Consider the following 26,787-nt stretch of genomic DNA (forward strand, 5'->3'; position numbering starts at 1 on the left):
GACCACCTCTGACTGGGGGATCCCGAGGTGTTCCCAGGCCAGTGTGAAGATATAATCTCCTAACCCTAACCTAGTCCTGGGTCTTCCCCAGGGTCTCCTCCCAGATAGACGCGCCTGGAGCACCTCCCTTGGGAGGCGCCCAGGAGGCATCCTTACCAGATGCCCGAACCACCTCAGCTGGCTCTTTTCAACGCAAAGGAGCGGCAACTCTACTCCGAGCTACCCAAGGATGAACGAACTTCTCACCACACCAGCCACCCTCCTGAGGAAGCCCATTTCCGCCGCTTGTACCCGCGATCTACTTCTTTCGGTCATGACCCAACACTCATGACCATAGGTAAGAGTAGGAATGAAGATTGACCAGTAGATCGAGAGCTTTGCCTTTTGCAGGGCTGTGAAAACTCCGCAGGGAGGGGGGCGGGGGTGGTAGTGTTGTATTCTTTAATCGTGATCGTTACTGAGTTTTCAAAATTTAAAAAGTTTTTAAAATGCTTATCACAAAGCGTTTTTTTACGACATCATGCAAGTTTTATAAGTCCGCGGACACTGATCTGTGTGTTAGATACAAATCAGTTTCCTCGGATCCGCGGAGTTTCGAGGAGAATAAACACCACTCAAAGCCTGGCTGTTACGACAGTTGTCCTAAAGCGGGACTGGTTGGCTGCTGCGGTGACACTGTGTGGCTTCTGTGCGAAGCTAAAAGTAGCATGTGGACATCGCAAAGTTTTAGAACTTTCAAGTTTTTAAAAGAACTTTGCAGCATGTCTGTGTCACGGAGCGACATCAGACAGAACGAAGATGTCGAGAATGACGGTTTGAAAAAGTCTGATAAGGACAAGAATCTGTGGAATTGTTGCTGGCTTCATGAACACACCTGAAAGATAAACAGGAAAAGCGAACTGGTAAGAATTTTTTTCTCTCTGGAAAATAAACATTGTGCAGACCCCCTACGAATTTTTCTCGGATATCACAATTTTCATTTCACAGCCCTGCTTTTGGGTCATCTCCCTTTTCGTCACAACAGTAGAGCGAATGCAATACTGCCTGTGCTGCGCCAATTCTCCAGCCAATCTCACACTCCATCGTTCCCTCACTTGTGAACAAGACCCCGAGGTACTTTAACTCCTTCACTTGGGGCAAGGCTGCATTCCCTACCCGGAGTAGGCAATCCATCGGTTTCCTGCTGAGAACCATGGCCTCAGATTTAGAGGTGCTGATCCTCATCCCAGCCGCTTCACACTCGGCTGCGAACTGATCCACAGTGAGTGTTGGAGGTCACCGGCCGATGAAGCCAACAGGACCACATCATCTGCAAAAAGCAGTGATGAGACCCTGAGCCCACCAAACCGGAAACCCTCCAACCCCTGACTACACCTTGATATCCTGACCATGAATATCACAAACAGGATTGGTGACAAGGTGCAGCCCTGGGGGAGGAACAACCTCCACCGGAAACGAGTCCGACTTACTGCCGAGCACCAGAACACAGCTCTTGTTTTGCGAGTACAGAGATTGGATGGCCCTGAGAAGGGACCCCCTCCCTCCATACTCCCGCAGCACCTCCCAAAGTATCTCCCGGGGTACCCGATCATACGCCTTCTCCAAGTCCACAAAACACATGTAGACTGGGTGGTCATACTCCCAGGCACTCCAGGATCCTTGTGAGAGTAAAGAGGAACCCGCATTGTTCCTCTTCAATCAGAGGTTCGACTATCAGCCGAACTCTCCTTTCCAGCAACCTGGAATAGACTTTACCAGGGAGGCTGAGTAGTGTGATGCCCCTGTAGTTGGCACACACTCTCTGGTCCCCCTTTTTAAATATGGGGACCACCACCCCAGTTTGCCACTCCTCTGGCACTGTCCCAGACCTCAACGCAACTAAGTGATTTCTGCAATCAGTGACCAATGTACTCCAAAAGGAAATGGTTTGAAGGGCAAAGCAAATGAGTGACTTCTGAAAACTGTGACTTAAGTACTGCAAAACCACCCAGAAACTGATCGTTCTTTGAATGTTCATTGAACATTTGCATGAGAACGTGCGCAAACATGGCATGAACATCATATGAACAAAGAATGACAGGTAATGTTTGCATGAACATTATACAAATGTTCAAACATCATATGAACAGCTGCAGCAGAACATTAAATGAACATTTGTAGAATGTGAACATTACCTGTCCTCATTTGTTCTTATGATGTTCGTGCAATGTTCTTGCTCAATTACCTACAATTTGATTGTTCCTATTGATTCCTATTAAATTCAATTCCTATAAAAATCAAGTAAAATAAACTTTATAAATGTTTTAAAATTCAATAGGTTTTATTCCAATAGTGACTTGCAATGTATTTATGTAATTCACATATAAAATCCAGAAACCTTTGAAATCACTTGGAATTCATCTTTACAGAATGAATAAACATCATTGCTCAAAAATAAAAAAACATAAAATGAAGAATTTAACTTCATTTACAAAAGATTTTTCATGGTATACCACATACCACACTTCAAAAATGTTCAGACAAAATAAGAAATCTTAAAATAATAATGAACCCTAAATAATTTCATGTATTGGCCTACATACAACTGAGCAAAAATAAATTCAATCTTTTAGACATCTCCATACAATTAATAATACATCATATTTAAGAGCAAAACTGTGGACAGTTTTAACACAAACACATTACTATCAATAAATTCCCTGAGAAAACTCCTATGAGAAATATTGTATGTTTTTAATCACATAGATTTGAAGACTCAAATTGCCAGTTGTTTAAATGGTATCCCAGCGCAAAGTGTGCATGTGTGTGTATACATACATATACATACATACATACATATATATATACACGAGGGCTGTCAATAAAGTAACGGTCCTTTTTATTTTTTTCAAAAACTATATGGATTTCATTCATATGTTTTTACGTCAGACATGCTTGAACCCTCGTGCGCATGCGTGAGTTTTTCCACGCCTGTCGGTGACGTCATTCGCCTGTGAGCACTCCTTGTGGGAGGAGTCGTCCAGCCCCTCGTCGGAATTCCTTTGTCTGAGAAGTTGCTGAGAGACTGGCGCGTTGTTTGATCAAAATTTTTTCTAAACCTGTGAGACACATCGAAGTGGACACGGTTCGAAAAATTAAGCTGGTTTTCAGTGAAAATTTTAACAGCTGATGAGAGATTTTGAGCTGATTCTGTTGCTTTAAGGACTTTTCACGGTGCGAGACGTCGCGCTGCGCTCTCAGGCGGCGTCGTCAGCCTGTTCAAGCTGAAAACCTCCACATTTCAGGCTCTATTGATCCAGGACGTCGTGAGAGAACAGATAAGTTTCAGAAGAAGTCGGTTTCAGCATTTTATCCGGATATTCCACTGTTAAAGGAGATTTTTTTAATGAAAGACGTGTGGACGTGTTGATAACCATTTGTAAAATCCAGGCGACTTTTGATGGCTTTCAGTGGAGTGAGTCTATGAGAAATTGTTTAACAGGCAGGACATGTTCCAACTTATCCTTAAGGCTTTCAACAGAGGTGTTTTTCCTGTGGCGGAGCGTCGCGGCGGCTGCGTCCCGACGCGCGGACCCGTCCGCACGTCTTTCATTAAAAAAATCTTTAACAGTGGAATATCCGGATAAAATGCTGAAACCGACTTCTTCTGAAACTTCTCTGTTCTCTCACGACGTCCTGGATCAATAGAACCTGAAATGTGGAGGTTTTCAGCTTGAACAGGCTGACGACGCTGCCTGAGAGCACTGCGCGACGTCTCGCACCGTGAAAAGTCCTTAAAGCGACAGAATCACCTCAAAATCTCTCATCAGCCTGTTAAAATTTTCACTGAAAACCAGCTTAATTTTTCGAACCGTGTCCACTTCGATGTGTCTCACAGGTTTAGAAAAAATTTTGATCAAACAACGCGCCAGTCTCTCAGCAACTTCTCAGACAAAGGAATTCCGACGAGGGGCTGGACGACTCCTCCCACAAGGAGTGCTCACAGGCGAATGACGTCACCGACAGGCGTGGAAAAACTCACGCATGCGCACAAGGGTTCAAGCATGTCTGACGTAAAAACATATGAATGAAATCCATAGTTTTTGAAAAAAATAAAAAGGACCGTAACTTTATTGACAGCCCTCGTGTATATATATATATATATATATATAGTGCTATCAGTGAGTTTATATTGATGTTGTAGGATAAACTAACATTTTATTTATGTTTTAATGGCATCTAAAAGGAGGACATGTATGTGCACATGCATGAGCTTCTGTAAAGCGTGGAAGTTACCTTTGACCGGAGGATGTGCGTGCACACTGATGTTCGCAAGATGTCTTAAATCACTCCAGATGTGTTATCAGGTTGTGGAAATGGCGTAGAAGTGTTTTTCAGTAGCTTTTACATAATATATGATCGACATGTTAGATTTACACAGAAATTAAGCTGTTTTGGAGCAGATTCTGCCATGTTGCATTAGCAGCCAGAGAGAGACCAGATGTCACGGTGCCTGTCTACTGTGACTGGCTGTCACCCCTCCAAAAAAAAAATAAAAAAAAATTGCAAGATTGTTAGTTTCTCAAACCTATAATCTGGGCCAGGAAAAAGTTCAGTTTGATTCTGCTTGGATAGGACAGCTTCGGTTTATAGCACAAGTGTAGAAATGATGGTAGTACTGTCCACTGATGTGATACTTATTGCAGCTGACAACTCTGTAAATTTGTGGCATGTCCCTGGCAAGGCTGCCTTTGACGGTTCCTGACTTGTCCTGACTGCCAAAGATAAACAGGAGCCGTATTGTACAAGACACCCTGACAGTGATTGTTACTGTATTCTTCCCTTGTTCCATTCCAGGGGTGTATGCAGTCAAGGCATTGATTAGGGCATTCCTCCGGTACCTGGTTTCCTTGTCCTCTCCACCAAGTTTGTCATTAGCACTCTTGAGCTGCAAGTTGAAAATTTCCATTGTTAGTCATAAGCAAATATATATATTTTACTGTTCAGATAGTGTATAATTTGAGCAGCATGGTCATAACTGGTATTCAACTCAACACCTTATTGGACAGGAGCTATATTTTTAACAAGCTGTTTATTTGTGCCGGATAAATAAATTCAATTCATTTCAATTCAATTTGCTTGCAGAATTTTCTCAAGTTAGGGCTGCACGGTGGCTTAGTGGTTAGCACTGTTGCCTCACAGCAAGAAGGTCATGGGTTCAATTCCCGTGGAGTTTGCATGTTCTCCCCGTGTTTGCGTGGGTTTCCTCCGGGTGCTCCGGTTTCCTCCCACATCCAAAGACATGCGGGTTAGGTGGATTGGAATCTTTAAATTGTCCGTAGGTGTGCGTGTGGGTGTGTCTGTGTTTGTTTGTGGCCCTGCGACAGACTGGCGTCCTGTCCTGGGTGTACCCCGCCTCACGCCCTATGACTGCTGGGATAGGCTCCAGCTCCCTGCGACCCTTAATTGGACTAAGCGGTAGAAGATGAATGAATGAATGAATTTTCTCAAGTTAGTTATCAGCTAGGTATACCACACAGGTGAAAGCAGATCAGACAAAAATGATTAATCCTATGTACCCACTGCTATTTTAAGGACTTTTCACACCACACGCTTTGGAAGCGTCACACATCGGTCTAAAAAGCATTATATTCAATGAAACGAGCTGCTTTTTAGAGGCGTCAGAAGCACTGCATCAAAAGCCGAGCTAAACCAATGCTTCTTCCATGAGCGCATGCATTGCCGCTTGTCAACAAACTGACACGGTCAAAGTTCAACCCAGTTCAACTTTCGCCGCTCTGAACTGTGACATAGCTTCGCACTGTCCAATAGAAACAAAGCGTCGGATCCAAACTCGGAAGACTAGTGGCAGAAACGACTGATCTCTACAAAACAGAAACATGTCACATGACTGCTCATTTATACAGAAGATAAATCCTAGCAAATGTTTTTTTTAAACCTCAAAATTAATTGTCGCACATACAACATGGCAATCACTCAGCTTTCCTCTGGAAAAAAAATCAGCGAAAATCTCCGCCCTGATGCCACACGCGATGCGTTGGGGGCGTCGCCTGACACGTATAAAGCGTGCAACATAAAAGGCCCTTTGGTTACTGTATCTCCATAAATGCAGCATGTTTCATAATATACTGTGTAAACAATAAAACGGCAAAACTTTATTGAAGTGAAGAGGATCTAACAAACAACACACATCAAAACACATCAACTCACTTCTTCGAGTGACTTTACTGGAAGCCCCATTACTTCCAGGCACTGCTCGTAATTGGTTCCAGCCCACACTTATGGTTTAGAGCTGGCCATTCTTCAGATGATCATCTCAGCAGCGTCCACATTGTTCTCCCTCCTGGTATGTCCGGGAACCGACACTTTCAGGGACGGTCCAAGGATGCAGTGCATCAACTTTGCCATTCAGCTGTTTGATACTGCGAATGATGTCATTCTGCTTCTCCTGGAACACAAAATATATATCCACATGTTACAACCTTAATACAGAAGTCCCCACTTTACATTAAATCCTAATGCTTCAGAAATGATTAAGCCAATGCTGTTGACCTTTCATCATGAACATGGAGAAATCTGCATTAACGGAGTGATGAAAGTGAGCCATGGAAAAAAAAAAAAAAAAAAAAAACCCTGAAAGATCTTGGCAAGGCCCTGGCGGGGTCTGGTGGGTGTCCCCCAGAAAAAAATGTGAAATCTCAAATGCATTCTGGTGCTTTCTCAGGTCTATTTACCCACCAAAAGAATCTCCAATAATTAATTTTTTTGTTGGATCAGGTCAGTTTTTCCACCCCAGATAAGGTGGTAAACCTCAGTAGTACAGCATAGAGGTCTTTCTGTTTCAAGTGTATGGTACCATAGACTATATGCAAGGGACACAGAAATTGAGTTTTTATATTAATGAATGAATGAATGAATGAAAACTGTTTATTTCGAACATTTGATACAACAACAATTACAAGATAGATCAGTAAAGACAACAACAAAAAAGTTCCTACTGTGTACCCAACATGTCCGAAAAGGGGTAGGGTGAAGCATCAGCTTATTTATCCCTACCCCTTCTTCCCCACAACCAGTAATACCCTTTGCCACATATACACATAAATTCCTACACACCTAAACCGATATCAATATATATATATATACATATATATACACACACATACATATACACATCAACATACACATATATACACATATACATATATACACGTATATATACACAAACATAAATATACACCTACACATACCTACTTACATACAAAATACTATATATTTACAAGCCGAAGCAAACAACAAAAACACCCTAACCCTCATTACCCTTCCTCCTCCCTATACCCAGAAAAAACCATATTTTTGTACCGCTGTTTGAACTGGTTCATGCTTGGACATTGCTTGAGCCCCACTCCCAATCTGTTCCACATCCTCACCCCACAGACAGAAATACAGAAACCTTTTAATGTTGTTCGTGCCCACTGATGCTTTAAATTAAATTTCCCCCTCAGACTGTAATCCCCTGATCTGTTAAAAAACATATTTTTAATATTTGCTGGAAGTAAATTGTTTATTGCTTTATACACAATTTGTACTGTTTGAAAATGAACCAAGTCTGTGAATTTTAATAATTTGGATTGTAAAAATAGTGGATTTGTATGATCTCTATAGCCAGTATTATGAATAATTCTTATAGCTCTTTTCTGCATTACTGATAGTGATTGTGTTGTACCTTTATAAGTATTACCCCATACCTCTGCACAGTACTGTAAATATGGTAAAACCAGTGAGCAGTAAAGAATGCGGAGTGAGTTGTGGTCCAGAATATGTTTCGCTTTGTTTAGAACTGAAATGCTTCTTGACAGTTTACTTTGTATATGTTTTATATGAGTCTTCCAGTTTATCTTATCATCTATTATCACCCCCAGAAACTTATTTTCATGTACCCTTTCAATATCTACCCCCTCGACTTGTAACTGAACCTGTATGTCTGTATTACAATAGCCAAATAACATGTATTTTGTTTTACTTAAGTTTAATGATAATTTATTTCTGTCAAACCATATTTTCAATTTTCCCATTTCTATACTGATCCTCCTCAATAACTCCTGCAAATCCCCCCCTGAACAAAAAATGCTTGTGTCATCTGCAAATAATACTAATTTTAATATTTTGGAAACATTGACAATATCATTTATATAAATTAGAAACAGTTTTGGACCCAATACTGACCCCTGTGGGACGCCACAAGCATTGTCCAAGCATGATGATGTATATTCCCCCAACTTCACAAACTGTTTTCTGTTACTTAAGTAGCTTCTCACCCAGTGCAACACCAACCCCCTAATCCCATACTGTTCAAGTTTACTGATTAATATGTCATGATTGATTGTATCAAAAGCCTTTTTAAGGTCTATAAATATTCCAACTGAATGTAATTTGTGGTCTATGGCGTTTGTAATCTCCTCAACTGATTCTATTAATGCAAGTGATGTTGAACTATGTGCTCTGAATCCATATTGACTATCAGTAAGTAATTTATGTTTATTTATGAATTTGTCTAATCTATTATTGAATAACTTTTCTAATAATTTGGAAAATTGTGGAAGCAAAGAAACAGGTCTATAATTTGTGAAGTGGTGTCTATCCCCAGTCTTATACAGCGGCACAACCTTAGCTATTTTCATTTGATTGGGAAATTTACCGGTTTGAAATGATAAGTTACAGATGTATGTTAATGGTTCTACAATCCATTCAATGACCTGTTTTACCACCACCATATCAATTTCATTTAAATCGGTAGATGTTTTATATTTACAATTATTCACAATGTCTATAATTTCATTTCCATCCACTGCTGTGAGGAACATTGAACAGGGATTTCTTTCTATGAGATTATTATCCCAATCCTCAGGTTGGGAATCGGGAATTTTTTCTGCCAAGCTTGGTCCAATATTTACAAAAAAATTATTAAAACCGTTGACTACCTCATCCTTATTTTCCTTCTTGACATTATTATCAATGAAATACTGAGGGTAACTCTGTTTTTTATTACCATTTTTGATAATGCTATTTAATATATCCCATATTCCTTTAATATTGTTTTGTTATTATATAATATGTTACTATAATATTCCTTCCTACATACCCGTATAATATTAGTTAATCTATTTTTGTATTTCTTATATCTATTTTCTGCCTCTTTAGTCTTTAGTTTTATGAATTCTCTATACAGTGTATTTTTCTTATTACATGCATTTCGTAACCCTTTCGTCATCCATGGTCGAGCTTGGATTTTTTGTTTTCTGTAGTCTTGTTTAATTGGACAATTTTTATCATATAATGATGTAAATATTTGTAAAAAAGTTTCATATGCACTATCAACATCACTTTCACTGTATACCTTTTCCCAGTTTTGCTCCTGTAAATCCTTCTTTAGTGTGTTCATGTTTTCCTCTGTCCGCACTCGCCTGTATTTTATTTTCTCCTCTGGCTGATTCCGCCGATGGTTTCTATTATAAACGATGAAAACTGGTAGATGATCACTAATGTCATTGATTAATAATCCACTCACAGTGTTATTCTCAATATCATTGCTGAATATATTATCAATTAAGGTGGCACTATGGGATGTAATTCTGCTTGGCCTGGTGATTTTTGGATATAAACTCATACTGTACATTATACTGATAAATTCATCTGTTATTTTATGCTTATTTGGATTGAGCAGATCAATATTTAAGTCACCACAAATGAACACAGTTTTTTGATTAGTTTTTGAGAACATTTTTCCCATACAGTCAGTGAATGTTTCAATACTAGATCCTGGTGCTCTATATATACAGCTGACTAATACATTTTTGCTTTTTTCTTCACATATTTCAATAGTTATACATTCTAATAAGTTATCAATCACAGTTGTCATATTGTCTACTATTTTATAATCCATGTTCTTATCCACATACACAGCCACTCCTCCTCCACTCTTATTTTTTCTGTTTACACAATTAAATTCATATCCATCCAGTTCAAAATCCATTCCTTTATCTTCATTGATCCATGTTTCTGATATAGCAATTATGTTAAATATTTTTTTAAACTGACTTAAATATTCTTTAATGTTGTTAAAGTTTGCATATAGACTTCTGCTGTTGAAATGGATTATTGATAATTTGTTATCCGTTTTAATGATCCGATTAAACTGTTCATCTGTATAATAGCAACAACTGTCATTGATATTTGAGAAGAAATTATTGTCCGGGTCTATATCGTGCTCCAAGTCCAGTACATTGTGGTCTGTGTATTTAAATGTTCTCAGTTCTACTTTTCCATGATCAGCAATCCTTTGAGTTATATCCTTCTTGTCTCCAGATGTAGATGAATAGGTAGTAGATGAATAGGTTCCTCTGGTCTGTGTCATGGTGTTGTGATGTGTTTGTGTCCTCATACCTTATTGGTCATATCTGTCCAGATCCTCGCTTTAAGAAACACTATTGTTCATATTTGTCCAGCTCCTCGATGTTCCTTATTGCCATGACTTTTGCTTGTTCTGGTGATCCGTTCAGTTTGATGAATATTTTACAGTTTGAAGTCCATGTGTGCTGGATTTTTCCCTGTTTCTTCAAGAAGCGTGCTTTCCTGGCGATGTCGGCATTCCGTTTGGTGAGATGTTCATTGATGAATACGTTTGTCCCTTTCAGTTTTCTTCCTTGTTTTAACAGTGCTGTTTTGTGTTTTCTGTTGATGAATCTCATGATGACGGTTCGTTTATCACCGTCATTTCTCCGGGGCAGAGGGTGGCATGCTTCAATGTTATTTAAATCCATTTCTATACCTTTAGATAGGAGGAAATCAGCAACCTGTTTTTCCACAGAGCTGACCTCCTGTTCACTGGGCTCCCCTCCGCTCTCATCTGTTACCGCCCGTGCGTAGGACCGTGGTTTGATGTGAAGACCTGTGATGATGACGTCGTTGATTCTGGTGTACTGCTCCAATTCAGCCACTCTATTTTCCAGCTGCACCAGATGCCGGTCTTTCTCGGCATTCTGGAGCCGTAATGCCTTCACCTCCTCCACCAGATCCATGATTGATTTCTGTTGCTGCTTCACAACAGAAATCTCCTCTGATAAAAAGTCCAGAGATTTTTTAATATCGTCACCTTCCTCCGCTGTCAGAACCTTCTTAGGCCCCATGGTCGGCTTATGAGCAGCTTGTCGATCGCCGATGTTAACAGCCTGCGTTGTTTGTCACCGGGATGGATCTGCACTGCGCTGGTGCCGCGCGGCCTCGGTGTTTCCGCGCTGATGGATCCGCGGTGGCTGCACGAGGCCTCGGGGAAGCGGCACTCGTGACGAGCGGCTCTAATGACGCAGCGCGCGGCCTCAGTGAATTCACCACGTTGGGCCTCGGACGTTGTTGCTGTCCAGTCGCGGGGCTAAGTTGCCGGTTGAGGTGGTATTCCCACTGTCCGGGTTGGCAAACACCGGCGTGGCAGATGGCAACTACAAACACCACCTCTGAAAACTCAGGTACAAACTTTTTGCAGCTCACTCTGACGACACGCAGCTCTGACTGACTGTGACTGACGCAGCTCTGACGTGTAGGTGTGAAGACCTCGCAGATGTGAAGAAAAAAAATGAATTAAGAATTCTAAAACTTTATATCAGTAATAAATAAACATGTTTATTAAGTAACAGGGCCTGTAAATTATTTATTTAAGGAAGGAAAGTTAGTGTATACAACTTCATTACTGACAGATTTTACTGTATTTTCAAATTATATCCCAAACAGAATATTTCTTGCCAGAAATGTTTGAATACTTTGCTTGTTGTATGTTAATTTTAAAATCTACTGGCACAAGACACTGTACAATCGTATTAACCATTATAGTACAAACCTCGGGATATCGGGCTGATGTGAATCATCTGCAGGCACACACTCAACACACTGATCAGATGGAGGATTCACTGATTTAACAACTCTTATGGCAGCCGGCATGGTTGCTGTTGGGTTGGAAACAAGCAATAATCCAAAAAATATTATCACAAACTTATCTTCATAAAGTCTCTTTCTAGGCACTGACATTACTTAAACTTCAATTGCTTCAACACCTAATAAAAGACAGAGTATATATTTTAGCCATGGTCATAAAAAGTTATGTATAGTTTAAATTTAGCCTTTATTTAACCAAGTTAGTCTCATTGAGATCGAGACCTCTTTTACAAGCGAGACCTGGACAATTATAAAGTTTCCAATTCATCCAACCTGCATGTCCTTGGCTGTGACATGCCCACACACACTTTATTGACACCGTTAGGCTTAATATCAGAATAGATAAAACATGCACAAAATATTAATTAGGCCCATGCCTCTCTGGCTAACGTTAGCTCCGTGCTAGTCAAAAACCATGGAACTTAGTAAGTTCCAAGGTTTAATAATACATAAGGATTGTTTACCCAGGCATGTATGGATTCATTAGAAAGATCAATAAAAGGGCTTTAAAACAAGCCTACTTTTATTAGTCTGTTAATAGCGACAACAGAGCGAGAAAAGCAGCACGGTTTGTCATAATTTCGCCAAATTTCTGCATTTTACATTTTTTTTTTCACCCACACATGCATATGTTCATTGGAAATAGCTTTCAAAGGGCTTTAAAACAAGCCTACATTTATTAAAATCCATTAAGAAATAGTGACGCTAGTGCAAAAAAGCGGTCAGTTTATTAAGTGGGCCTTCCTGTCCTGAGACACACTATTAGATTGAGGTGCGCACGTCCATTCCAGGTCTATATTTCCATGTCAAAAACATGTTGGTTTGGTTCCCATTAGTCCATGGCTGGCGTAATCATGTTTCAAGCAAGTTTTGTTATTTCTGGCTAAAACGAGTTCGTGCTCACATCAGGTTCCTTTACCTTAAAGTGTCTTTTGATATTCACAGCGTCGTGATCACGATAGATTTGAAGCTAACTGCTAACTCGTGGTAGCGGCGGCCTTCTCTCTGACGAATCCCAGTCGATGATCCTCCAGCGTTAATCTCGTCTGCTCAGTAGTATCTTAATCGTAGTATAGAGACTGAACAGGCAAATTAACGTGTTGAACATAAACTTTTATTTGCCAAAACAAATCAAAGAGCAGCGCTGTTAGTTCGTCAGCTACGTCTTCTTCTCTTTCTTCTTCTCAGCGGGTTTTAACCCAACTCGGTGCACTACTGCCACCAAGTGTTTGGTGGAGAGCACTCCAAGCAACTGTGAGCAGCTGCAAGCATATTGTTAACTAAATAAGTTAATAGTAAATAGATCTATGTACACAAACTACTTTAAATAAAATGTATTCATTTGAATTGTATCCTCTGATAATGTTGGTCAAACTTTTTTAAATAAAGCACTATAGTGTTTCAGATATTTTATACGACCCATTTATTACAGTAGTTTTGTGAGAGAGCATTTCTCTGAGAATAGATGATAAACCTGCACCTCTGCCTTTACATTTAACCACGAAGGAACCAAACACGTATGCTAGAAATTTAACTTAATTAATTGGCAATACTTGAATGTATAATGTGATTACAGGAAATTATACACAATGATCGCTGATGCCTTTTTTGACCAAAATGAGTATGTTGCATTTTACATACAGAAATGATTGTATCTTGGTGTTACAATTATATTGTGTACAATGTACATGTTTTACCCTGGATACTTATAATATCATGCCTCACTGCAAACATGAATTAGCAGCTGAAATTAAAGGAATCAGAAAGCAAGAAATATGTTGTTATGTAACAATTCCGGCCAAACACCGTTCGACTGTGACATGAAGTCATCCTCAAATGAGGCCTGAGTGAAACACTAAACCCTCGACAAATGTTCATTCTGGAAATGTGAAAACTCGTTGATGTTCTACTGTAACGTGTGACTATTCATCTCATGTTCAGCATGTTTGTTTAAAAACATGTCTGATAATGTTTGAATTTCAAGTTGTGAAGTGACCAGTAAAAAATATTATTCGTCTGTGAGCTGTTTAATTTAAATGTCAATGCTTCCTGCTTATGCATGTTGAAAACATTATTTTGTAAATCAATTTTTAATACCTTTAATGTATTTTTCCCTATTTACAAAAATGCTAAAGATAATATGCTTTTATAAAATTTGGCAAAATGTATGTAACTCAGGTCTGTGGAACTTCTGGATAATAAGCTGCCATTGCAATCTGTTTCCATAAAAAAACATATTTTTGGTAGCTGACAATCACAGTCTGTATAGTGACCTAAATTATTTTGCAGAAGTTAATATTCTAATTAACAGAGTGCATGTTTATGCAAGTTGCCCCAAGACATGTTTCTGAGTTTGCTCTGTCAGTTTATTACAGTAATCCTGAAATTATATATTCAGTAGGCCTGAATAAATCATAAATTGACAAACTCTTGGTTACCATGGTAACTAGAGGGCTTAAATTATTTCTATTATTCATTCTACCTATGTTTGCACACATAATTTAAATGGAGTCCAACATTAACTTTCTGTAGACAGTAAATGACATTTAATGTTTTCCAGTAATAATGAAATGAAATTTTACAAAATTTTAGAATATATACTTTTATTTAGAGGCAAGCTTTACGCATACAACATGAACATAATGTGAATGTTCGCAAACACACTGAACATTAAGCATACATTCTATGAACATTTGATTGATTTTTGCAAATGTTTGCTTACATGTTTGTCTGTTTGCTTCCATGCAAACATCAGACAAACATTACAACATATGAACATTCGCAAACTTGCTGAACAGTAAACAAACATTCTATGAATGTTTGTTTGATGTTTGCAAATGTTCGCTTCCGGGTGGGAAGGAAACAGTTCGAAGTACAAAGCAAAAGATTGACTGCTGCAAACTGTGAACAAAGTACTGCAAAAGGAAAAGGTATGAAGTGCAATGCAATAGAGTGACTTCTGCAAACTGTGACTAAACTACTGCAAAAAGAAATGGTATGAAGTGCAAAGCAACTGAGTGACTTCTAAAAACTGTGAGCAAAATATTGCAACCGGAAATGTTGTGAAGTGCAAAGCAAGTGAGTGACCTCTGAAAACTGTGACCAAAGTACTGCAAAAGGAAAAGGTTTGAAGTGCACTGCAATAGAGTGACTTCTGAAAACTGTGACCAATGTACTGCAAAAGGAAAACGTTTGAAGTGGAAAGCAAAAGAGTGACTTCTGTAAACTGTGACCAGGAAACTGCAAAAGGAAAAGGTTTGAAGTGTAAAGCAACTGAGTGACTTCTGTAAACTGTGACCAAAGAAAGTACTGTAAAAGGAAGTGCAAAGCAAAAAAGTGACTTCTGCAAACTGTGACCAAGGTACTGCAAAAAGCAACAGTGTGAAGTGCAAAGCAACTGAGTGACTTCTCAGAACTGTGACCAAAATACTGCAAACGGAAATGGTGTGAAGCGGTGTGCCATATAAGGTCTACAAGAACTGCCCGAAACTGCTACGCCGGCTTTGGAAGGCCCTGAAGGTGATCTGGAGGAGAGAGAAGACTGCCCAGCCGTGGAGGTATGCTGAGGCAGTGTACATACCAAAAGAAGAAAAGTCTGAGAACATCAACCAGTTTTGGGTAATCTCCTTGCTAAGTGTGGAGAGCAAAATCTTCTTCAGCATAGTGGCCAAGAGACTCTCCAACTTCCTGCTGAGCAATAAGTACATCGACACATCTGTATAGAACGGAGGGATACCAGGAGTCCCCGGTTGCCTGGAACACACAGGCGTGGTAACCCAGCTCATCAGGGAGTCAAAAGAGGGCAGAGGTGACCTGGCTGTGCTGTGGCTGGATCTCACGAACGCTTATGGTTCCATTCCCCATAAGCTGGTGGAGGTCGCACTGGAGAAACATCATATACCCCAGAAGGTGAGAAGCCTTATCCTGGACTACTATAGCAAGTTCAGCTTGAGAGTTTCATCTGGCCAGCTGACATCTGACTGGCACCAGCTGGAAGTGGGCATAATTACTGGTTGCACCATATCAGTGACCCTCTTTGTGCTGGCAATGAATATGCTGGCCAAGGGAGTTGAACCAGAATGCAGAGGTCCACTCAGTAAGTCTGGAGTAAGGCAACCGCCCATCAGAGACTTCATGGACGACCTCACATTGACAACAACAACCGTACCAGGAGCCGGATGGATTCTTCAGGGGTTGGAGAGGATCATGGCTTGGGCACGCATGTGTTTCAAGCCAGCAAAGTCCAGGTCTCTGGTTCTACGGAAAGGGAACGTCTCAGACAAATTCCGCTTCAGGTTGGGAGAGCATCTGATCCCGTCGGTCAGTGAGAAACCAGTGAAGAGCCTGGGAAAGGTCTTCAACTGCAGCCTGAATGACAGAGACTGTTGGGAAAGTGTAGTGACACAGATCCACAACAGGGGGCGTAAATGATCGGACAATGAAAGAGTCGAATATGAACACTTTACTGTTGTGAAAGAGCACAACAAAAACACAGAGGATTACAGAATTTGAGCAAACAGTCAATCCACAAAGGTGACGTGTGGGCAGGCTCGAGGATAGAAGACGTCTGTCCTGAGAAGAACCGGAACCACACGATTTCCTCCGCCACCGAACCTGGAGAATACTGGAGCCGCCAAGTTCCGAGTCCCTAGGTGGCCACCGTCTCCGAGTGTCGGATCTGGTACTGCTGGCGAGGAGCAAAAACAGTCAGATGTGGGTGCGTGCACACTCAGAAACAACAATGGTGGGAATTCCACCTCCACCTCCAATACACACTCGTGCAGCTCCTGTGTAACCACTTATCTGGTTGGGGTGTGAAGCGAAGCCGTCGCTGATCACACCAAATGCCAATCTGTCAGAATAAGGAACACCACAGGAAAGCGGCTGCAAAAAGAGTTCAGACTAAGACACAGTTCAGTGTTAAGGCTGAGAATATTACCTTCACAGGTAGATGATATCTCGGCGACGAGGTGGAGATGACGTCCGGTTTTTTATGATGAAGTGTAGATGGATGACAGCTGTCATGAGATAATGAATGACAGCTGTCACCCCCGGCTGTGTCCGTGGCGGCAGCGCCCTCTCGTGCCTGAAGCCTGCATTTCAGGCAGGGGGCCCTCTGGTGGTGGGCCAGCAGTGCCTCCTCTTCTGGCGGCCCACACAGCAGGACCCCCCCCTCAACAGGCGCCTCCTGGCGCCTGACCAGGCTTGTCCGGGTGACGGCGGTAGAAATCAGCCAGGAGGGCCAGGTCCAGGATGAAGCTCCTCTTTACCCAGGAGCGTTCTTCGGGTCCATACCCCTCCCAGTCCACGAAATACTGGAGCCCCCGGCCCATTCGATGGATGTCCAGGAGCCGGCGCACTGTCCAAGCCGGCTCCCCGTCGATGATCCGGGCAGGAGGCGTTGCCGGACCGGGAGCACAGAGGGGTGAGGTGAGGTGGGGTTTAATCCGGGAGACATGAAAAACAGGGTGGATCCGCAATGAAGCCGGGAGTTGGAGCTTCACTGCAGCAGGACTGAGGATTTTGATGATCTTGAAGGGTCCAATGAATCTGTCCATCAGTTTGGGTGAGTCCACCTGCAGGGGAATGTCCTTAGTTGATAACCACACCTCCTGCCCGGGCTGGTATGCAGGGGCCAGGGACCGCCGGCGGTCTGCATGGGTCTTAGCCCTCGTCCGGGCATTCAATAAGGCAGAACAGGCGGTGCACCACACCCGACGGCACCTCCGCAGGTGGGCCTGGACCGAGGGCACACCGACCTCTCCCTCCACCACGGGAAACAACGGGGGCTGGTACCCCAGACACACCTCAAACAGGGAGAGGCCGGTGGCAGAAGACACCTGACTGTTGTGTGCATACTCGATCCAGGCCAGATGGTTACTCCAGGCCGTCGGGTGCGCGGATGTCACACAGCAGAGGGTCTGTTCCAACTCTTGGTTGGCCCGTTCTGCCTGTCCGTTCATCTGTGGGTGGTACCCGGATGAGAGGCTCACATTGGCCCCCAGTTCCCTGCAGAAACTCCTCCAGACTTGAGAGGAAAACTGGGGACCACGATCCGAGGCTACGTCAGCTGGTATCCCATGCAGACGAACGACATGGTGGACCAGGAGGTCAGCAGTCTCCTGGGCCGTTGGGAGCTTCGGGAGAGCCACGAAGTGGGCCGCCTTGGAGAATCGGTCCACTATCGTGAGGATGGTCGTCATGCCCTGGGACGGCGGGAGGCCCGTGATGAAATCCAGGCAGATATGGGACCAGGGGTGATGAGGCACTGGGAGCGGCTGGAGAAGTCCTTGGGTCCTCTTATGGTCTGCCTTGCCCCTGGCATAGGTGGTGCAGGCCTGGATATACTCCCGGACGTCGGCTTCCATAGACACCCACCAAAAGCGCTGCCGGACAACTGCCATGGTCCTTCGCACCCCTGGATGACAGGAGAGCTTGGAACCATGACAGAAGTCCAAGACTGCAGCTCTGGCCTCTGGTGGGATGTACAGACGATTTTTTGGTCCAGTTCCAGGGTCCGGGTTCCGTGACAGAGCCTCCCGGACGGTCTTCTCCACGTCCCAGGTGAGGGTAGCCACGATAGTGGACTCCGGAATGATGGGCTCCGGTGGATCCAACAGCTCAGTTTTGACTTCGTCTTCATGTACCCGGGACAAGGCATCTGATCTTTGGTTCTTGGTCCCGGGGTGATAGGTGATCCGGAAGTCAAAACGCCCGAAGAACAGTGACCAGCGGGCTTGCCTGGGGTTCAGCCGCTTGGCGGTCCTGATATACTCCAGGTTCCGATGGTCAGTGAAAACCGTGAACGGCACAGACGCTCCCTCCAACAGGTGTCTCCACTCCTCTATAGCCTCTTTCACCGCAAGGAGTTCTTGGTTGCCGACGTCATAGTTCCATTCAGCTGGGGTCAACCTGCGAGAAAAGTAGGCACATGGGTGAAGAACCTTATTGGTCTCTCCGCTCTGGGATAGCACGGCTCCTATCCCTGAGTCAGAGGCGTCCAACTACAAACTGACGGCCAGGGTCGGGCTGCACCAGAACTGGTGCAGTCGAGAACTGTCGTTTCAACTCCCTGAACGCGGTTTCGCACTGATCCGACCAGGTGAAGGGGACTTTTGGAGAGGTCAGGGCTGTCAGGGGACTAACTACCTGACTATAGCCCTTAATGAACCTCCTGTAGAAATTTGCAAAGCCGAGGAACTGTTGCAGCTTCCTACGGCTTGTTGGTTGGGGCCAATCTCTCACCGCCGCAACCTTGGCCGGATCAGGGGCGACGGAGTTGGAGGAGATGATAAACCCCAGGAAGGACAAAGAGGTGCGGTGAAACTCACACTTCTTGCCCTTCACGAACAGCCGGTTCTCCAACAACCGCTGCAGGACCTGACGTACATGCTGGACATGAGTCTCAGGATCCGGAGAAAAGATGAGTATATCGTCCAGATATACGAAGACGAATCGGTGCAGGAAGTCCCGCAAGACGTCTTTAACCAAAGCTTGGAACGTCGCGGGGGCGTTAGTGAGGCCGAACGGCATGACCAGGTACTCAAAATGACCTAACGGGGTGTTAAATGCCGTCTTCCACTCGTCTCCCTTCCAGATCCGAACCAGGTGGTATGCATTTCTAAGATCCAACTTGGTGAAGATTTTGGCTCCATGCAGGGGCGTGAACACTGAATCTAACAGGGGCAACGGGTATCGATTGCGAACCGTAATCTCATTTGGCCCCCTGTAATCAATGCATGGACGGAGTCCGCTGTCTTTCTTGCCCACAAAAAAGAAACCTGCACCCATCGGGGAGGTGGAATTCCGGATCAGCCTGGCAGCTGATGAGTCCCGGATGTAGGTCTCCATTGATTCGCGCTCAGGTCGTGAGAGGTTGTACAGCCTGCTGGATGGAAACTCAACGCCCGGAATCAAATCAATGGCACAATCGTACGGACGGTGCGGGGGAAGGGTGAGTGCCAGATCCTTGCTGAAGACGTCAGTAAGATCGTGGTACTCAACTGGCAATGCCGTCAGATTGGGAGGGACTTTGACCTCCTCCTTAGCCTGTAAACCGGGAGGAACCGAGGATCCTAAACACACCCGATGGCAGGTTTCGCTCCACTGAACCACCACCCCAGATGGCCAATCAATCCGGGGATTGTGTTTCAACATCCAAGGGAAGCCCAAAATCACGCGGGAGGTAGAAGGAGTCACAAAAAACTCGATCTCCTCCCGATGATTTCCAGACACCACCAGAGTTACAGGTTGTGTCTTGTGCGTGATTAAAGGGAGAAGGGTGCCATCTAGTGCCCGCACCTGCAATGGCGAAGGGAGCGCCACCAGAGGGAGCCCTACCTCCCTAGCCCATCTGCTGTCTAGCAGATTCCCTTCTGACCCTGTGTCCACCAGTGCTGGGGCTTGAAGGGTTAAATCCCCGCTCAGGATTGTAACTGAGAGTCGTGTGGAAATATGTGTATGTCCCATGTGAATGTCTTGGCCCACCCTAAGCCCAGTTTCTAGGGGCGGGCGTTGGTGTTTAACTGCTTGGGGCAGTCTCTCTGCAGATGCTCACTAGAGCCGCAGACAAAGCACTCCCCGCGGGCCAGCCTCCTCTGTCTGTTAGGTGGTCTAAATGTGGCCCTGCTCGTGTCCATAGCTTCGTCAGCAGGGGGAGCTGTAGCCACACGGAGCGTTGAGGCTGTGGAGCGTGGGGAGGGCGGAACCTTTTCGGACCCGGAAGGGAGAGGGATGGCGCGTGCCCGGCCACGTCCTTCGTCTCCCTCCCGACGGCGTTCCTCTAACCGATTGTCTAACCATATAACGAGATCAATAAGCCCATCTAAATCCCACGGTTCTTCCTTGGCTACCAGATGCTCCTTCAGGACCGACGACAGTCCGTTTATGAAGGCGGCGCGGAGCGCAACGTTATTCCAGCCGGACCTCGCAGCCGCGATGCGGAAGTCGACTGCATATTCGGCTGCGCTCCGGCTCCCCTGTCTCATTGACAGCAGCACAGTTGAAGCAGTCTCTCCTCTATTAGGGTGATCAAAAACCGTTTTGAACTCCCTCACAAACCCAGTATAAGTGGTAAGGAGCCGTGAATTTTGCTCCCAAAGCGTTGTAGCCCAAGCGCGTGCCTCACCACGAAGCAAGTTAATTACATAAGCCACCTTACTGGCGTCACACGCGTACATTACGGGACATTGTGCAAAGACGAGCGAACACTGCATAAGAAAGTCCGCGCACATCTCCACACAACCTCTGTACGGCTCTGGGGGACTTATGTATGCTTCAGGGGATGGTGGGGGGGGGGTCGTTGAACGACCAGTGGAACGTCTATATTCTGCACCGGGTCGGCAGGAGGAGGAGCTGCAGCAGTGCCCTGAGCACGCGCTTCCACCTGCGCGGTGAGAGCCTCCATCCTGCGGTTAAGGATGACGTTTTGCTCGGTCATCAAATCCAACCGAGCGGTAAAGGCGGTGAGGATTTGCTGCAACTCACCAATCATGCCTCCTGCAGATGCCTGTGCACCCTGCTCTTCCATTGGTTGTCCAACAGATGGTTGACGCCCCTCGGGATCCATGACGCTGGCCGAGATATCCTGTTGGGAAAGTGTAGTGACACGGACCCACAACAGGGGGCGTAAATGATCGGACAATGAAAGAGTCGAATATGAACACTTTACTGTTGTGAAAGAGCACAACAAAAACACATTACAGAATTTGAGCAAACAGTCAATCCACAAAGGTGACGTGTGGGCAGACTCGAGGATAGAAGACGTCTGTCCTGAGAAGAACCGGAACCACATGATTTCCTCTGCCACCGAACCTGGAGAATACTGGAGCCGCCAAGTTCCGAGTCCCCAGGTGGCCACCGTCTCCGAGTGTCGGATCTGGTACTGCTGGCGAGGAGCAAAAACAGTCAGATGTGGGTGCATGCACACCCAGAAACAACAATGGTGGGAATTCCACCTCCACCTCCAATACACACTCATGCAGCTCCTGTCTAACCACTTATCTGGTTGGGGTGTGAAGCGAAGCCGTCGCTAATCACACCAAACGCCAATCTTTCAGAATAAGGAACACCACAGGAAAGCGGCTGCAAAAAGAGTTCAGACTAAGACACAGTTTAGTGTTAAGGCTGAGAATATTACCTTCACAGGTAGATGATATCTCGGCAACGAGGTGGAGATGACGTCCAGTTTTTATGGAGTGGAATGATGAAGTGTAGATGGATGACAGCTGAGATAATGAGTGACAGCTGTCACCCCCGGCTGTGTCCGTGGCGGCAGCGCCCTCTCGTGCCTGAAGCCCGCACTTCAGGCAGGGCGCCCTCTGGTGGTGGGCCAGCAGTACCTCCTCTTCTGGCGGCCCACACAACAGAGACTCCATCAAGGCAACCAGTGATGACCTGGACGGATGGCTGAGAGCAGTGGACAAGTCTGGGCTCCCGGGTAGATTCAAGGCCTGGATGTACCAGCATGGAATCCTGCCAAGAATCCTCTGGCTTCTCCTTATCTACGAGGTTCCCATGGTGGTGGAACATTTTGAGCAGAGGGTGAGCAGCTATCGTCGCAGATGGCTGGGGCTACCACGCAGCTTAAGCAACATCAGGCTGTACGGAAACATCAACAAGCTCAGGCTTCCTTTTAGCTCGGTCAGGGAGGAGTTCATCGTGTCATGGACACGGGAATACCTGCAGTACGCAGGATCCAGGGACGCCAAAGTGTCCGGGGCAGGAATTCTGGTGAGGACAAGGAGGAAGTGGAGGGCAGCCAATGCAGTCCAGCAGGCAGAATCTCGGCTGAAGCACAAGGCCATCCTCGGTACAGTGGCACAAGGCAGAGCGGGACTTGGGATGTCAGTGTCAACCCGGTACGTGTCTGCCAATGGGAGGGAGAGGCAGAGGCTGGTGCAGGAGGAAGTGCGAGCTTCAGTGGAGGAAGAGTGAAACAGCAGAGCAGTGGCCATGAAGCAGCAAGGAGCCTGGATGAAGTGGGAGCAGGCGATGGAGCAACACATCACCTGGAAGGACATCTGGCAGTGGAACCCCCAGAGGATCAAGTTCTTAATCCAAGGGGTTTATGATCTCCTCCCGAGCCCATCTAAGCTGGGGCACCTGGGGCAAAATGGAGACACCTGCATGCACCGTATGTTCCAAGACGGGGACATTGGAGCACATCTTGAGCAGCTGCTCCAAGGTGCTGAGCGAGGGCCGCTATCGATGGAGGCACGATCAGGTCCTCAAATCCACAGCTGAGGCAATCAGCAAGGGGATTAAGGACAGCCGGTGCACCCAAGCTACAGCCAAAGCCATCCAGTTCGTAAAGGAAGAACAGAAGCCAGAGAAAGCACCAAAGAACTGCTCAGCTGGGTTGCTCTCCATGGCCCGAGACTGGGTGATGACAGTTGACCTGGAGAGGCAGATGAAAATACCACCGCACATCACCCAGTCCAAATTGAGACCAGACATCATTCTGGTCTCTGAGGCTACAAGGCAACTGGCCATGCTCGAGTTAACAGTTCCGTGGGAAGATAGGATGGAGGAGGCACAGGAGAGAAAGAGGGAGAAGTACCAGGAAGCTGGTGGAGGACTGTCGAAGGAATGGCTGGAGGACCAGATGCATGCCAGTGGAGGTGGGGAGCCGGGGATTTGCCAGCCACTCCCTGAGCAAGGCCTATGGCACACTAGGTATAACAGGTGCCAGTCGAAAGAGAGCCATTAACAGCAACGCAGAGGCTGCAGAGAAAGCGTTCAGATGGCTCTGGCTGAAGAGGGGAGAGAGGTGGGGGGAGTAGAATGCCACTTGGACACAGGCCGGGGTCTGATCAGCCCCGGTTGGGTCACCTGGACGAGGGTGTCTGTTGTGAGACCCGAAACACCCAGTGACTCCAGGAAACAACATTGATGATGTGTCCAAGTTAGTGCATCAGGGGATGATTGCAAAACTGAAGTGCAAAGCAACGGAGTGACTTCTGAAAACACTGACCAAAGTACTGCAAAAAGAAAAGGTTTGAAGTGCAAAAACAATAGAGTGACTTCTGTAAAATGCGAACAGGAACTGCAAAAGGAAAAGGTTTGAAGTGCAAAACAACTGAGTGACTTCTGAAAACTGTGATGAAAGTACTGCAAAAAAAAAAGGTTTGAAGTGCAAAACAATAGAGTAACTTCTGTAAAATGCAAACAGGAACTGCAAAAGGAAAAGGTTTGCAGTGGAAAGCAATAGAGTGACTTCTGCAAACTGTGACAAAAGTACTGCAAAAAGAAACGGTGTGTGAAGTGCAAAGCAACTGAGTGACTTCTGAAAACTGTGACCAAAGTATTGCAAAAGGAAGCGGTTTGAAGGGCAAAGCAACTGACTTCTGCAAACTGTGACAAAAGTACTGCAAAAAGAAACGGTGTGTGAAGTGCAAAGCAACTGAGTGACTTCTGAAAACTGTGACCAAAGTATTGCAAAAGGAAGCGGTTTGAAGTGCAAAGCAACTGACTTCTGTAAACTGTGTCCAAAGTAAGTACTGCAAAATGAAAACGTTTGAAGTGTGAAGCAATAGAGTGACTTCTGCAAACTGTGACCAAAATACTGCAAACGGAAATGGTGTGAAGTGCAAAACAATAGAGTGACTTCTGTAAAATGCGAACAGGAACTGCAAAAGGAAAAGGTTTGAAGTGCAAAATAAGTGAGTGACTTCTGTAAACTGTGACCAAAGTACTGCAAAAGGAAAAAGTTTGAAGTGCAAAGCAATAGAATGACTTCTGAAAACTGTGAACAAGGTATTGCAAAAGGAAACGGTGTGAAGTGCAACGCAACTGAGTGACTTCTAAAAACTGTGACCAAAATACTGTAACCGGAAATATTGTGACGTACAAAGCAACTGAGTGACTTCTGAAAACTGACCAAAGTACTGCAAAAAGAAAAGGATTGAAGTGCAAATCAATAGAGTGACTTCTGTAAAATGCAAACGGGAACTGCAAAAGGTTTGAAGTGCAAAACAACTGATTGACATCTGTAAACTGTGACCAGGAAACTGCAAAAGGAAAAGGTCTGAAGTGCAAAGCAACTGAGTGACTTCTGTAAACTGTGACCAAAATACTGCAAAAAGCAATGGTGTGAAGTGCAAAGCAACTGAGTGACTTCTGAAACCTGTGACCAAAATACTGCAAATGGAAGTGGTGTGAAGTGCAAAGCAACATAGTGACTTCTGAAAACTGTGACCAAAGTACTGCAAAAAGAAAAGGTTTGAAGTGCAAAACAATAGTGACTTCTGTAAACTGTGACCAATGTACTGCAAAAAGAAAACGTTTGAGGTTCAAAGCAATAGAATGACGTCTGAAAAGTGTGACCAAAGTATTGCAAAAGGAAACGGTGTGAAGTGTAAAGCAACTGAGTGATTTCTACAAACTGTGACCAAAGTACTGCAAAAGGAAAAGGTGTGAAGTGCAGTGCAATAGAATGACTTCTGAAAACGTCTGAAGTTCTGTGACCAAAGTAAGTACTGCAAAAGGAAAATGTTTGAAGTGCAAATCAATAGAATGACATTTGAAAACTGTGACCAAAGTATTCCAAAAGGAAACGGTGTGAAGTGCAACGCAACTGAGGGACTTCTGAAAACTGACCAAAGTACTGCAAAAGGAAAAGGTTTGAAGTGCAATGCAATAGAGTGACTTCTGAAAACTGTGACCAATGTACTGCAAAAGGAAAATGTTTGAAGTGTAAAGCAACTGAGTGACTTCTGCAAACTGTGACCAAGGTACTGCAAAAAGCAACGGTGTGAAGTGCAAAGCAACTGAGTGACTTCTCAAAACTGTGACCAAAATACTGCAAACGGAAATGGTGTGAAGCGGTGTGGCATATAAGGTCTACAAGAACTGCCCAAAACTGCTACATCGGCTTTGGAAGGCCCTGAAGGTGATCTGGAGGAGAGGGAAGATTGCCCAGCCGTGGAGGTATGCTGAGGGAGTGTACATACCAAAAGAAGAAAAGTCTGAGAACATCAACCAGTTTCGGGTAATCTCCTTGCTAAGTGTGGAGAGCAAAATCTTCTTCAGCATAGTGGCCAAGAGACTCTCCAACTTCCTGCTGAGCAATAAGTACATCGACACATCTGTATAGAACGGAGGGATACCAGGAGTCCCTGGTTGCCTGGAACACACAGGCGTGGTAACCCAGCTCATCAGGGAGTCGAAAGAGGGCAGAGGTGACCTGGCTGTGCTGTGGCTGGATCACACGAACGCTTATGGTTCCATTCCCCATAAGCTGGTGGAGGTCGCACTGGAGAAACATCATATACTATAGCAAGTTCAGCTTGAGAGTTTCATCTGGCGAGCTGACATCTGACTGGCACCAGCTGGAAGTGGGCATAATTACTGGTTGCACCATATCAGTGACCCTCTTCGCGCTGGCAATGAATATGCTCGCCAAGGGAGCTGAAACAGAATGCAGAGGTCCACTCAGCAAGTCTGGAGTAAGGCAACCGCCCATCAGAGCCTTCATGGACGACCTCACAGTGACGACAACAACCTTACCAGGAGCCAGATGGATTCTTCAGGGGTTGGAGAGGATCATGGCGTGGGCACGTATGTGTTTCAAGCCAGCAAAGTCCAGGTGTCTGGTTCTATGGAAAGGGAAGGTCTCAGACAAATTCCACTTCAGGTTGGGAGAGCATCTGATCCCGTCGGTCAGTGAGAAACCATTGAAGAGCCTGGGGAAGGTCTTCAACTGCAGCCTGAATGACAGACTCCATCAAGGCAACCAGTGATGACCTGAATGGATGGCTGAGAGCAGTGGACAAGTCTGGGCTCCCGGGTAGATTCAAGGCC

General features: G+C 44.8%; 1 pseudogene; it reads left to right on the forward strand.

Moving 5' to 3' along the window:
- Positions 1–13,574: 13,574 nt before the first annotated feature.
- LOC117526579 lies at positions 13,575–26,080 on the forward strand (annotated as a pseudogene).
- The last annotated feature ends 707 nt before the right edge of the window (positions 26,081–26,787 follow it).

This window comes from Thalassophryne amazonica, chromosome 15 (genome assembly GCF_902500255.1).
Source record: "Thalassophryne amazonica chromosome 15, fThaAma1.1, whole genome shotgun sequence".
NCBI classification, from domain to species: domain Eukaryota; kingdom Metazoa; phylum Chordata; class Actinopteri; order Batrachoidiformes; family Batrachoididae; genus Thalassophryne; species Thalassophryne amazonica.